This window comes from Condylura cristata, unplaced genomic scaffold, assembly GCF_000260355.1.
Source record: "Condylura cristata isolate star-nosed mole 26May11 unplaced genomic scaffold, ConCri1.0 scaffold00010, whole genome shotgun sequence".
Taxonomy (NCBI): domain Eukaryota; kingdom Metazoa; phylum Chordata; class Mammalia; order Eulipotyphla; family Talpidae; genus Condylura; species Condylura cristata.
In genome coordinates this window covers 6233085-6246908 of record NW_004567111.1, presented here as the reverse complement: position 1 = coordinate 6246908, position 13824 = coordinate 6233085, and the positions used below count along the sequence as shown (strand labels likewise).

General features: G+C 48.2%; 1 protein-coding gene across 1 annotated transcript in view; it reads left to right on the top strand.

The window, feature by feature from the left end:
• Nucleotides 1–13482: 13482 nt before the first annotated feature.
• FARP1 (FERM, RhoGEF (ARHGEF) and pleckstrin domain protein 1 (chondrocyte-derived)) overlaps nucleotides 13483–13824 on the top strand; it is a 225041-nt gene continuing 224699 nt past the window's right edge. The window contains exon 1 of the mRNA XM_004680293.2: nucleotides 13483–13508. The gene's annotated coding sequence lies outside the window, so the exon portion shown is untranslated. The remainder of the gene's footprint in view (nucleotides 13509–13824) is intronic.

Genomic DNA, 13824 nt, shown 5'->3' with positions numbered 1-13824 from the left:
ACAGAGTGGGGAGCAGAACAGGTAGATCAATGAAGCACACTGCTGAGGGGAGCAGCGGGGGGGTCCGGAGAGGTCTGCCGCGCCATGTGGGTCACCTGGGGCGGGCATCGAACTCGCGGTGAAGCGGCTGTGGCCAGCCTGCAGTGCTGCGTCCTCACCCGCTGCGCCACCAGGGAGGGCCCATGTTGTCACTTCTGCCTTCCCTTTCCCCTTTGTTGTAGTATTTTATAAGATTTGTTTATTTATACACATAAACCTGGGGTACAAATCAGAGGTGCAGGAGTGGTGAGAGGACTCACCACAGACAGAGTGGGGAGCAGAACATGCAAAGTCACTGAAATGCGCTGCTGAGGGGAGCAGTGGGGGGGGGGCGGCAGAGGTCTGCCACTGTGGCGCAGCTCCCAGGTGGGGGATCCCTCTGGCACCAAAGCACTGTGGCCAGCCTGTGCGCAGGGCTGTGCTTTAACCCTTTGTGCCACCAGGGAGGGCCCTGCTGCGATATTTTACAGCACATTTCCAATTTCGCTTAGTCTGACCTCAGAGCCCCGGGCTTCATCCTTCCTAAGTCATCTCTAAAATCACGGGGGCTTTCTTACCGAGTCCCAGGGTCACTGGGAACCCCCCCTCCCCCCCAGTTAGCAGCCGTTTTTGGAGTCATAATACCAGACCATCATAATAAGTCCCTGGTCGTCTCTAAAATGTCTCTATTGGTTTTGCTTGAATCGGAATCTAAACAAGTTCCACACATGTTCTTTTGTTCTGTCTCTTAAGTCTTTTTTAATCCAAAACAGGCCCTCTTCATTCCTTTCCCATGCCATTGGCTGCACAGCAGTTTTTTTAATTAAAATGTTTATTTCAGAAAATACAGATTAGAGCAAATGGAGGAACACAGTGAAATTTGCCTGCGCCATGGAAATGGGGTCCGCTTAACACACTTGGAAACAGAGAACTAGGATGATCTGACGGTTCTTCACAAGCAGGCTGTGTGGGGAGCTCTCACAGGCACTGTCTGCGTTCAGAGTTTAATGTCTGTACTTTGTTAAGGGGGTTTTCAAGGTGCTGGGACATTCTGTTAGCGCCGGGTACCGCCTGCCTCTCTGCTGGCACTTGGAAACTCAGGTAGTTCACCCAGAGAGCCCCTAAAATACATGTTGAGGATGATTGTCAGGGTTTAGTGGAGGGGGTGGGGAGGTTGACCAGTCAGGGTGAAGGGAATAGGCTTCCGGTCTCAGGCTGCCTCAGGCTGGGCATTCCTGGGAAAGTTGAAGTCTGAATTTGCTCATAGCTAACGTTTTGTGAGCATGAAAATATCATTTATAAAATTAAAATTCAAAGCATGGCTCTCCTGGCTATGAATTTTTCATGAAGCACCATTGTGCACAGCCCATTTTGGAAAGTGCTATCTTTAGACGCCAGGTGTGGCAGGCCAGGCCCATGGACCCAGTAGCAGCAGGTGTGGTGGGGCCAGAAACCTGCATTTCGCCAGTTGCTTTGTTTTGATATTTGTTTCCTTTCAGCGCCTTCAACATTTAGCAAAAAAAAAAAAAAATTTAAAGCTGCAGTGTGTCTTCAATGTGCTAAAAGCAGACAATAACAGTGTTGGACGGTGCCTGGCACATTAATTAGGACTCGACATAAATAGCAGAAACCTGCTGTGTCTAGCTCACTGACAATGGACTTCGCTAAAACCCCCACAAGGAGGGCAAGCTGTGACACAGCTGGAGAGGGAACCAGGTTCCTGTGGGTGGAGCAGATCCAAGAACTCCTATTTGGGGTTCAAGCATGTGCCCCCAAAAGATACGTGGCAGATGTGACCCCTGGTTACTCATGATATGACATTATCTGGAAATAAGGTCTCTGCAGATGTGGGCAAATCAAGATGCTTGTGCTGGAGTCGGGCCAAGGTGACCGGGCCCTGCAGTCCAAGGTGACCGGGCCCTTCCAGGAGAGAAGACACGAGGACATACCCAGCGGGAAGGGGGGGCGGGGAGGGGAAGGCAGGCAGCAATGTGCTGACCAGCCGAGGACACTGACAGCTTCGAGAAAGGCCAGCACAGATCGCCCCTGCTCCCTCTCCACCCCCACCTGCTCCTTGATTTCGTCTCTTCTTTCCCGCTGCAAGAAAATGTTTCCGTTTCCCTGTTCATATGGTAGAGAACAGTTGTTGATGATAATAATTTGCGAGTTTATGTAATAGCAATAGAGAGGCTGAAATAGTTTCTCATCATCCCTGTCCAAGTCCTCAGGAATCGGGGACTTGGGTGCCCATCTCAGGTGCCATCAAATGTCACTAGGGAGGTCGTTTGGGGTTAGGTCCACGGAGGAGGGAGCATCCGAAGGTCAAGTAATCCAACAGATTACTTGAAAAGAGAGTAAAGGTGAAGGTGACCCTAGGGGCCAGGGTGAAGCTGACCTCAGCCAACCCCAGAGGAAAAGTGATGCTAGGGAGATCAAAAGGACTGGCCAGTCAGCCAGCTCTTCCCAGCAGGGTCTTCTCCTGAAATGTTTGGGGTTTATCTTTTTATTCATGCATACAGAACTGGGGTGCAGGCCACAGGTGCGAGAGGTAAGAGGATTCACCAGAGACAGGGTGGGGAGCAGAACAGGCAGATGGACTGAAATCCACTGCTGAGGGGAGCAGCAGGGAGACAGGAGAGGTCTGCTGCGCCCTGTGGGTCACTCCCTGGCTGGGGATCGAACTCCTGCTGACACAGCTGTGGGTAGCTTCATAGTGCTGTGCTTTAACCCATTGCACCACCAGGAAGGGCCCTTCTCTTTTGCTTTTAAGGAAGGATAGTTCATTTAGAATGTGGTTTATTGAGTCTGCGGCACGAAGCCGCTTTTACCGCCACAGATTCTATGAGAATTGAAAGTATTTGTGGCGGTTCCATGGCCAGCATGTGACACGCCACCACGGTACAGAAACGAAAGAGAAAGTCTGGTCAGTGACCCCAGATGGTGATGTGGCGCCTGGGGCGCTCCTGACACCTGCACGCGGTGGGACACACATCTCCAGGCTTCTACCACACCTGTCCTTCAAGAGGGGGACCTGGAGGGGTGGGGCAAGCTCCCAGGGGCCAGGATGTGGTTCTTCCTGCCTGATGGGGGGAAATTTGGCATCAAAATGAATTTAAATGATATTTCTTGAACACCTGAATTTGGAAACAAATATAGAGCTGTTTCCACCGTGGGGAAAAATGAAAGTCACAAGTTAATTACAGCAATAATCTATTTTGATGACTGATGCATGAGAAGTGAAGACATATTTAGGAATAATCAGTATCCAATTATGTTAAAATGGCCAAAAGGATCATTTTGAGGTGCTAGTCAGTAGAAAGTTGTTTAGATGATGAGATCATAAACACTGGGATGGGAGAATTACTGAGAAAATGAAGGCTTTCCTTGGAAAGGGTCTAAAATAAGAAAGACAGATAGCCTGTCTAGCAGTGAATCTGGGGAATGACTAGATGCTCTTAGGAAATTCCTTGTGAGTTTACACCAAAAAGAAATTTACACCAAAAGAAACCAAGCTAAGAGAACAGACACATATAAAGTTGTCAGCTTAGAAAAGACTTTGGGGGAAATAGTAAAGAGTATTTCAGAAATTTGTGCATACTTTTAGGTTGTAAAATAAAAAAAGGTTAAAATATTAAGGTTGTATCTGGAGAAGCATGTCAAATTTTGAGTCATTAGCTCAGTTTGGAGTAGCTTAATGAAAGATATGTGAGAAGTATGATGGCAATTTAATGATGGCTAATGATGGTATAATTGCACATCGGTAACCATCAAAAAGAAATATGTGGGCTCTCCCTGGTGGCACAACGGGTTAATGCGTGGCATTATGAAGCTAGCCACAGCCGTGCCAGCATGAGTTTGATCCCAGGCCAGGGAGCTGACCCACAGGGCACAGCAGAACTGTCCTGTCTCCCTGCAGCTCCCCTCAGCAATATATTTCAGTCCATCTGCCAGTTCTGCTCCCCACCCTTCTCTGGTGAATCCTCTCACTGTCCTGCACCTCTGATCTGCACCCCAGTTCTGTATGCATAAATAAGTAAATAAATCTTTAAAAAAAGAGAGAGAAAATTCTGTAAGTATTGATTTGAAATGATTTCCCAGGAAAAAAAATCACTTGTTTTTGTTTCAGACTTTGTTTTCATTTCCCGTGGGCATCTACCTAGCAGTGGAACTCATCGTTTTATTTATAATTATTATAATTTGAACATAATAACAACATTGAATTTTATAGTGAACACATCTATAGGCACCACAAGACCCTACCACTAACTTATTCTCTTTCCTTCATCACATATCTATCTTTCCAGCCAACCTTCCACAGTCCTGACTTATTTTCTTTAAAGATGTATTTATTTATGAATATAAGGACTGGGTTACAGGCTAGAGGTATGGGGGGTTGGGGGGGTGGGGGTGAGAGCATTCACAAGGGACAGACTAGCAGCAGAACAGGCCGACTGACCGAAACACACTGCTGAGGGGCCCAGCAGGTGGGTCAGGAGAGGTCTGCGGCGCCCTGTCAGTCACTCCCTGGCCAGGGATCCAACTCACGCTGGGCCAGCTTCATAGTGCTGCACTTAACCTGTTGCGCCACCAGGGAGGGCCCCAGACCTGGTTTTTAAAATACTTCAAGGTAATGAAATCTTCCTCTCCCTTCCTATACTTGACAATGATGTATTTCAGAAAGTATATCATTAGCCAGAGTTCAGTATTTGTTGCATCTCTTTTGAGGTAATGTTACATATGCTGAGAGACATGGATCTTAAGTATATATTCAGTAGGCTTTGAGAAATTCAATGCTATCGAACCTCTCTCAAGATACCTCACTGTCACTCCAGAAAATTCTCTCCTGTCCTGTCAGTCACTCTCCACTCTCTCCCCTTTAAAGACAACCCCCAATCTGAGTTTTTCTCCACACATTTGGTATGCCTACCATACAATTTCATACAAATAGAAAAGTACAATATGTACTTGTGTATGTGTGGAGTTTCTTTCACTCAGCAAAATGTTTGAGATTCTTGAGTAGCTGTATACAGTGTTGCTGTATGTATCAATGGCTTACTCCTTTCCATCTGGGCTGAATACTCTCCAGCTCCTTTCTCTTCTCCTTTTGCAGGACCTGATCCTTTCCTGCTCTTCGGCCCCTGCTTTCTGGCTGTCTGATTACTACAGACATTTTTGTACAAGCCTCTGTGGGCATATATTTTTGGTTTTTTTTTTTTAAAGATTTATTTATTTATTCAAACAGAACTGGGGTACAGGCCAGAGATGCGGAGGGTGAGAGGCTTCACCAGAGACAGAGTGGGGAGCAGAACAGGCAGATCAACGAAGCACACTGCTGAGGGGAGCAGCGGGGAGACAGGAGAGGTCTGCCAGCCATGTGGATCTCCTCCAGGGCAGGCGGGGATCGAACTCATGCGGAAGTGGCTTTAGCTTCTTAGTGCTGTGATTTAACCCGCTGCGCCACCAGGGAGGGCCCTATTTTTGGTTTTCTTGAGTAAAAACATAGGATGGGAATTACTTGGTCTTACAATGAGTATTTGTTTCACTGGCTAAGATGCTGCCCTACGTTTCCCCAAAGTGCTTGAACCATTTTACCATCTCATCAGCAATGTATGAGTGTCACTTGCTCTATATCCACATCAAACTTTGATGTGGGGTGTCTTTTTCCTATAAGCAACTCCGGTGGGTGTGTAAGATGTTTCAGTGTGGTTTTAATTTGTGCCTTCCAGACTGATAGTAAAGTCTTTAATCACTAGTTATTCATAGATCTTCTTCTGTGAACTGACTGTCTGTAAAAGCTTCTTTTACTATCCTAATTTATGGGGCAGTCCAGAGGAACCACTGACAATATACAAACCTACTATATATATTTTTAAGTGTTTCTAGGAAAGGAGATTTTATTTTAAGATTTATTTATTTATACATCCAGAACTAGGTACAGGCCAGAGGTGCAGGGGTGGCGAGAGGCTTCACCAGAGACAGAGTGGGGAGCAGAACAGGCCGACTGACAAAGGACACTGCTGAGGGGAGCAGCGGGCGGGTCAGGAGAGGTCTGCCGCGCCCTGTGGTCACCTCCGGGACAGGTGGGGATCAAGCTCATGCAGAAATGGCTTAAGCTTCTTACTGCTGTGCTTTAACTGGCTGCGCCACCAGGGAGGGCCCAGAAAGGAGATTTTTAACTTGTTTTGTCTCCCATAACTTCTAACTGCAGGAACTTAATTGTCCTCGAATTATTGTCCTGTAGTTCTATTTCTTTAATTACTCAGCCTTTAGGGTTAAAACAGAAATATTTAGAGACAATTTGTAATTAAGCATTGCTCACCGATTTAGCTATGTTTTAATGTACAATAGGGATTATAATTTGTTAAAAGATAGGAATTATTTTGTAAGTGATAGGTCTTTACTTCCTCCTTCCCACTGGTTTCTCAGTTTATAACAAAGGATAAAAATAATTCAGCCAAGTCCAGTGAATGCTCCTGCCCCGTTGAGGTAGGTTCCTGGAAGCTGACTTTACAGCAGCAGTGTTTAATGAAAGCAGGTCACAAATAATCTTCATCTTGTTCAACTTCTGCCAGGATTGTTTTTTTCACTATCAATTTATAATGAAATAATTTTATTTGAGAACCTGCTGGAATCGTTTATTGTTACATTTGTCCAGCTCTAACTCCTTTACTAATGGGTTATAGAGCAGGGTTCTGCTTTCCAATAAAAGCAAGGTCCCTCTGCTTAGGGTGCTTATAGTTAGGATTCACTTGCTTTTCCAACAGGTGCCTGGAAAATGTTCCTCATCCCTCATCATCAGGGACATGCAAATCAAAACCAGCAGGAAATACCCAAGAGAAGGGCCCACACCCATAAGACCAGAGGGCGCAAATGTGGGCAAGGATGTGACGAGAAAGGAGCCCTCACACGCAGGGGTGGGAATGGAGGCTGCTCCAGCTCCTATGGAAAACTATGTGTAAGCTTCTCAGCATGTTAAAATAGTTAAAAAATAGGGCCTCCTTGGTTAGGATGCCACAGTGCAAACCATCTGTGGCCAGCCGCTTCAGTGTGAGTTCGATCCCCGGCCGGGGAGGTGACCCACAAGGCACAGCAGACCTCTCCTGACCCGCCCGCTGCTCCCCTCAGCAGTGTACTTCATGGATCTGCCTGTTCTGCTCCCCACTCTGTCTCTGGTGAAGCCTCTCACTGCTCCTGCACTTCTGGCATGTACCCCAGTTCTTTAAATAAAAAAAAATTAAAAACAGACTTGCCAATCAACCCAGCACTTCCACTCCTACCTATCTACCCAAAGCAGAATGCAAAGGGATGTTTGCACTCTTCTCTTCACTGGCCTATTATGGAAACAACCACGGGGGTACCCAAGGACAGAGCAGTGGTTTAGGAAGATGTTGTCTGTGTGCACAATAGAATAATACTCAGCTATCAAAAAAAAATCTTGCCATATGCAACAGTGTGGATGGAAGTGGAGATTTGCTAAGTGAAATATGTCAGAAGGAGAAAGACTACTAGATAATTTCACTCAGATGTGGAATATAGAGAAATAAAACAAAGATCAAACAGAACCAAACCAGTGACAAGCCCTAGAAATCATACTTAACACTGAGGCTACCAGAGGGAGAGAAGTGGGGGGAGAGTAGGGTGTGGAGGGACACTGTGGGCTACGGGGACTGTAGGTACTGGGGTGGTAGGTGTGATGTGGTAACATGCGTTTGAAGAGGTGGGGATCAACACCTCTAAATTGTAGATCTGTAAACTAGTGTTACCTTGATTTTTCATAAAAGAATGCTATTGAAGCAGTTAAAAAAAAGGGGGGGGGTTATTTACTCATACAGAACTGGGGTACAGGCCAGAGGTTCAGGGGGTGGGTGGGATGGGGGTAAGAGGATTCACAAAGACAGAGTGGGGAGCAGAACAGGCAGATGCATTGAAATGCACTGCTGAGGGGAGCCACGGGCGGGTCAGGAGAGGTCTGCTGTGCCCTGTGGGTCACCTCCCTGGCCAGGGATCGAACTCACTCGTGCTGCAACAACTGCAATAACTGCACAGTGCTGTGCTTTAACCTGTTGCACCACCAGGGAGGGCCTGCTGAAACAGTTTCAACCCCTTGAGGGAGGACAAAGAAGCTAAATTCCAGTTCATCAAATAATGTGCTTCTCAGAGTTTGGTAATTTGGGGGTTAAGCTGATTGCCCTTCCCTGAGATATGAGGGGGAGGGCAGGGGCGAGGCTTGGGGAAGCAGGAGTCTCTGTGTACCCCCTTCATCCAGCACAGGTGAGCAAGTTTAGGGGGCCTCTTGTACCTCTTCTTTGAGGACCCATCTGCACACACTTGGTGTGGGGTCTTCAGCAGCAACTGCCAGGGGCAGAGAACATGCTGTATGTTTGCGTTGAGATGTGTGGAGGCCTGCTTTAAAGAGGGGACATTTATGCCAATACACGCGGACCTCTCACTAGAGATTTCTGAACATTAGAGTGATTGCGCATGGGCTGGCATGCTTGAGATCAGTAGCACAGAGATTTGTTGTCTTGATCATGTAGACTGTGTGTCTGTATACACATATCTGAATTGTGTGAATATATGTATATACACATTTATAAATTCTGGTGGGTAAGTGACATCTGTAGTCCTGGTGGTGGGAATATATGTATCTATCTGTAGTGATCCCTCCCAACTCAGGTGAGGTAACTCAACTCAGTATTTTCAACTCAATATTTCTGGACAATGAAAAGGCTTCAAGTAACCATCAACAGTGATGTATTTCCCCTATGTATCATCTTGTTCTCTGAGAAGCAAAAGGCAAGATCACAGGCCAAATTCAGAATGATTGTGTTCTGTCCTTCCTCTGGTTTCCTCCTAAACTTCTCCTTTTGACAGTGAAGTGAAAAGCATGACCAAAGTCCTTACTTGTAGTCTGTTTGGGGTTTTATCCTAAAACAAGCGCCTTCATACCTTCTCCAGCTGCCCAAGATGTGTGGCTATAGCGGCCCAGCTGAGCTCAGCATAAGGGCAAAGAGCATCCTCTCCTACCTGACTTTAAATCCCCATCTCTAGCCGGGTGAGTTGAGTAGCACAGTTGTTAATTAAGCATGCGGTGCTTATGACCATAGGTAGGTAGCTCCTTAGCCTCTCTGCCTCAGTTACCTCATCTGCAGGACAAGGCTAATACAACCATAACTTCATAGGGTTGGTCTATCAAATATTTGCTAAGTACTGAGAGCTATACATCCTGCACTTGATCTTAGGCAAATGGCCGAGATGCTAAGAGCTAGGGTCTAGCCATCACTGCTATTAGAAAGGAAACTGTAGAAGGAGCTGAATTTCAGGGTTTGCATTTCAGAGTGATTCTCGTCAAAGTGACAATATGGGTATCTGCTCAAACTTGATAAAATGATTCCAATATCCACTTGGAAAAAACAAACATTGAAGACTAACCAGAAAAACTGAAAATGAGTAAGAATTACAGGGTGTACGTTCTATCAGACAATACAACATAGCAAGACACCATAAACACAAACATTTTTGTACCAGAACAAGAATCACTCAGTCACTCTACTCTGACAAAATCGACACCTGAAACGAGAGGCTGGTGGAAAGAAGATACGCTGGATCCACGTCTCCTTTCTTATGCCAAAATAAATACGGCATAGGTCAGTTGTATAATGTCAATATAAGACTCCTGAAGTGTGAGATTGGGTGATTTTTAAATTTTTTTTTAAAGATTTATTTATTTATGCATACAGAACTGAGGTATAGGCCAGAGGTGCAGGGGAGGGGAGAGGATTCCCCAGAGACAGAGTGGGGTGCAGAACAGGCCAATGGACAAAGTACACTGCTGAGGGGAGCAGCGGGCGGGACAGGAGAGGTCGGGACAGGAGAGGTCTGCTGTGCCATGTGGTCACCTCCAGGCTGGGGATCAAACTCATGCTGGAGTGGCTTTAGCTTCTCAGTGCTGCGCTCTAACTTGCTGCACCACCAGGGAGGGCCCGAGATTGGGTAATTTTGTAGAAAGCCTCGAGTAAGAGAAGACCTTTTCAAGCATGCTGCCAAAGGGTGAAGTCATAAAAGCAAACAGATTGATGGCCCGGCCTCCTCTTGAGAGAGGGCGGGACGCAGAACAGAGTTCAGGAGGGGCCCTGCGTTCAGCACCAGGCTCCATTGTTCTGAAGGAGCATGTTGTCCAGGGCAGTGCAGCCCTTACCCCAGACTACCCTGACCCTAAGCGGGCAGCGGCCACGTATCCGGGAGGGCATAGAGCGTGCCCTTTGCATTTTGGGTTAGGGTTACCCTGTGTGCTTTCTTGCCACTCTTCTACACAGCTCATTTCTTGCTTATCACTCACACCCATTTATTGTAATAAAAAATTAGAGTTCATCAAAGGAAGATATTTAATGAATTAATTAAGGTAACTATTTAACTGGAAATATTTCTAAACATCTCCATGCCAACAGATGGTGGACCTAGGGAACTACAATTTTTTAAAAATAATATAGTAGTTTGTTTTTACATTATTTTGTGCCTTTTTCCATCTCAGTTGTGGAATTACAAGTTTTAATAATCTGAAAGTTAGGCATATGTGATGCCCAGTGAAAAGGCAGCACCTCCATTTTTCAGGGGCTGATCATCCAGGCTGCAGATTTTCCAGCTCAGGGACCCCTGGCTTGTCGGACAGACGGTGAAATACGAAGTACTGCATGTTCAAGGGAGGTGGAAGGATCGGGGGGAGGGCTGTCTCCCTGCTTCTCTGGCTGCAACCCTGGGGCTGTATTGATTCTCTTCTCACAGATGCCCTGTGTGGGCCAGCGAGCGGTCCCAGATTTCCTTCTTGAAAAGTGACTTTTTCTCAAAATTGGAGTTGTACACTTGTATTTCACAGCAACTTGGATGGAGCTGGAAAAGATCATGCTTAGTGAGATAAGCCAAAAAGAGAAAAAAAATACCAGATAGTTTCACTCATAGCAGGAGTATAATGGAACAGGTGAGAAAATAATAATAATAATGAACAGCCATATACTAGAGACATTTTGTGGGGGTGGAGGGGGGAATGGGATCAAAAACGGGGGTGGGGGGTAGAGAAGAAGTACACGGGACTATGGTGATGGCACACGGGTACTCGGTGATGGGAAACCCACGGGGATTACAATTGAGATGAAAAAAAAAATGTACAAAATGATGTAAAAATAAACTATTATAAAAAAATTGTATTAATAGAAAGTATTAAAGTTATATATGATGATCCTGGGCCCAATGAAGCCAACACAAAATCTGATTCCCTATACAGAACTAGTGGCCCATAGTGACTGAGTTAATGTCATTGTTCTAATTTTCTGTGATTTCTGCCATTTTTCACTTTGGTCGCGAGGCAGGGCACAGCACTTCTTGCCACTCTGCATGGTCACCCAGTAGCAAAAAACAGTGCTGGAGATTTTGCTAAAGCTACAGTGTCTCAACTAAACCCGAAGTGTGGTCTTAACAGGATCTAGGACTTGCATGTCTACAGAGGCTGTGTGCAGCGACTATTCTTACATCTGCCTCAGCACTGGAGTTCTCTTCCCAACTTAAAAACCATGAGGCCGGCCCTCCCTGGTGGCGCAGCGGGTTAGAGCACAGCACTGAGAATCTAAAGCCGCTTCCACATGAGTTCTATCCCCACCTGCCCCAGAGGAGACCACATGGCGAGGCAGACCTCTCCTGACACGCCCGCTGCTCCCCTCAGCAGTGTACTTCCTCGATCTGCCTGTTCTGCTCCCCACTCTGTCTCTGGTGAAGCCTCTCGCTGCCCCTGCACCTCTGGCCTGTACCCCTCAGTTCTGTATGCATAAATAAATAAATCTTTAAAAAAAAAAAACACGAGGCCTGGTCTCCACCCTAGAAATTGTGAAGCAATTATTGGGGTGCAACCTGAGCCTTGACATCTTTTTCATCTTCGGTGTTTCTGAGTTTGTCTCAGTACAGTAGTTCTTGGCGAGTAGTTCTTGGCACTCCCCAGACTGGGAGTGCCCGGGACCTGGCAGGAAGGCAGAGTCAAGCCCCACTCTGGACACGCTGCTCCAGACACAGGCCTGACAGTCTATTTTCATTGGCCCTGATGACCTGAGCAGGTAGGGTAACGGGGGCAAGGGCAAGAATTTGAACTTTTTTTTTTTTTTAAGATTTATTTATTTGTACATACAGAACTGGGGTACAGGCCAGAGGCTCAGGGGCGGCGAGAGGCTTCCCCAGAGACAGAGTGGGGAACAGAACAGGCAGATCCCGGGAAGTACACTGCTGAGGGGAGCAGCGGGCGGGTCAGGAGAGGTCTGCTGCACCATATGGTCACCTCCGGGGCAGGTGGGAATCGAACTCATGCAGAAGTGGCTTTAGCTTCTCAGTGCTGTGCTTCAACCCGCTGCGCCACCAGGGAGGGCCCTGAACTTTTTTAAATGGAGAAAAAAATACATTTAGAAGCAGCTGCCTGGACTCAGCTTAGTGGACCCCCAGTGCACTGGCAACATCCAAAGCTCCCTTTGCAGAAGCCAGAAGAATGTGTGCTACTTCTCCCACTTCTCCCCATCAGTGTGATAAGGACTTGACCATGGCCACCAGCGTCACAAGGACTTGACCATGGCCACCAGCGTCACAGAGCTTCTTCACAGCCTGCTGGGGCTGGTGCTGACTGGCCTCGGAGCAGCTACCAGAACACAGGGCATAGTGTGCTCTCTATGTGGCCGACTTGGCGCCAGGGGGAGCCTGAGGAGGGCTTAGTGGTCAAGCTGGTTTCTCTTGGGGGTGCGCTTCTGAGGACATCTGGTGCCTTTACAGCCCTGGATGTCAGAGGGGGTGTACGGCTATGGAGGCTTTCTCTCCTCAACCACCAAAATTACCTGCGCCTGCTTCCTCTGAGGTCTGGGGTCCGCTGGCCCACTTACTTTCACCTTCACCAAGCAGCGGGCCTTAAAAACACTGGGCAGCACCCAAATGCTCTAAATGTGTCTCTCTCTCCACTGCCTCAGAAACTGCTCCACAAGCCCCCCCTCGAGCACCTCCTACTTCTCGGCACCGGCTTGCGTGTCAGCCTGCCCTCCCACCAGGGTCTCTGCCCAGCTCAGCTCCCTCTCTGGCCTTTACAGGAAAGCTGCCTTCCAGCAGCGTGAGGCCATCAGAGTCTTCCGAGGCGCCCCATGGCTGGGGGTCTGGAGTCCGCCGCCACGCGAGGCCGCCGCCCCTCAGCCTGGATCCGGAGAGGCTCACTTTCCTTCCCAACCTGCTGCCGCCAGGTCCCGTTCCCTCCTCGTTCGTCTGCAGCCAGAAGAAAGGCCGAAACCAGGAGTTCAGGAAAGGGGAGTGGAGAAGGTAAGGCCAGCTCCCGGTCGGTGGGTGGGGACAGCGACTTCTGACTTCCCTCCCACCCCCTCGGTGGAGTCGCGAAACCCTGAAGGTGACGGGAATCTGCAAATCAGCCCCTACCCCACTCCACGCCTCCCCTGGGTGGGGCACGGCTCCTGTCGCCGGAGGTGGGCCAGTGTGTGTGTGTGTGTGTGTGCCCCCCGATTCGCTGGGTGGAGGGCCCTGGTCTTCCCCTCGCAATTACGCCCCTCCTGGCCCGGGTGGTGTCGGAGGCCGGTGCGGGTGGGCCGGTCGGGATAGGGGGGTGGGTGCCCCGGGTCCCTGCGAAGCGTCGCCCCCCGCACGGCATCGTGAAGCCCTGGCGGGGCGCACAGGCGGGGCACCCCCTTGCGTGACCTCAACCAGCGACCTGCAGATTCGCGCCGCCGGCCGCCCAGCTGCTCCCGCTGCAGCCGGTGCGAGCGTCTCGGGATCGCTCGGCCC